Genomic DNA, 1,507 nt, shown 5'->3' with positions numbered 1-1,507 from the left:
ATATATATATTTTTAAATATAATATTAAATACTAAATTAACATTAACTAAGAGTAAAATCTTAAAAGAGAGTCATTATACTTGAAATAAAAAATAACTGAAATATAAAAAAATAAAATATTAAATTAAACAGTAAATAAAAAATATTATAAAATAAGAAATACTTAAATAGAAATAATATATTAAATTATGAAAATAAAATATTTTAAAAATGACTTTTATTAAGGCACATTTTCTCATTATCGTTTAGTTAAGTTAAAGTACTAAAATAACTCAAAATAAAAACTATATAAACATAAAAAAAAACCTTGAACCAATAAGAACGAATAAAAATGACAAAAACAAACTAAAACGTAACTAAAAATTAAAACAGAAAACAGAAAAATTTAAAATAATTCAAAATATGAACAAAAAATATAATAGCATATCAAGATAATAAAACAGCACTTTTAGGTTGGTGGAGAAAAGAAATAACAATAATACTTTGAAAGGAAGCTAAAAAAAACATGCAAATAAATAATCAATATTCACTCCATTATCTATTCCATCCTCAGCGATCTGTAGTTAATATATTGATATATTTCACTTATTATTTTTATTATTAAATAAAAAATTTTTTTAGAAAGACATTGGTTGTCAAAACCATGGTTATATGTACTTAGTATTGTGAATTTTGGGGGAAAAAAGTTGAAAATGTAAAATGTACAGTTTTGTGAAAAAAAAAAGTCCCAGAGTTGCATTTTTGTAATATTTGGTTTAAAAATGTCTTCTATTTCCAGTATCATGGAGGGTTGAATGGAAATCCTCAGGGACGCGAGGGAACGTGGAAAATGCAGAAGAAACGCTTGTGTCTTTACAAGGCCTCCGCCAGGAAATGAAGAAACATTCATGTGACATTAGATATGAGGAACTTCTGAGGACTGTTACAGATCATCTTCAGATGAATACTGAGTATATGAGATTTGTGAATGTTGTGCATGCTTACTAATATCAGCCAGGCATTAAAAGTGTGTATCTATACACAGTGAAATATGTCGTTGTTTTTGTGCACTTGTGGTTTTAAAGCATGGTTAAATATTTTTTCCTTAGAGCAAACATCGTGACTCGCATGCAAATAGCATTTACTGTAGATTCTTAAAAGCAAACAAGCAGCAATTTAAGCTAAAACACTCACGTAAGACCTTTTCCTCGTGACCCATATTGAGGTCAAATGGTTGTTTTGAAGTAACTGTTTTTTACCGCAGTATTCTTGCAGTAAACACTGTATGGTTTGGCTTTCTCCCCCATTGCAGAAACAAACCCACAGAAGAACACAACGTCAAACATGCAGAAATGAAAGGCATCAGATCATCATATTCAGCACAAACACAGCCATCGGTGAGCTGTTCTTATTAGGCTACTAAAATAGCTACTATTTCATCCTGGATCAAAGTAAAGTGTTTAGATGACATCATGAACAATTATGACAAATGTCACTTTAAATAAATGTCTCCGCCACTAACAATCGG

This window comes from Barbus barbus, assembly GCF_936440315.1.
Source record: "Barbus barbus genome assembly, chromosome: 12".
Classification (NCBI taxonomy): domain Eukaryota; kingdom Metazoa; phylum Chordata; class Actinopteri; order Cypriniformes; family Cyprinidae; genus Barbus; species Barbus barbus.
The sequence above is the reverse complement of the archived record's forward strand: the minus strand, read 5'-3'. Positions refer to the sequence as shown.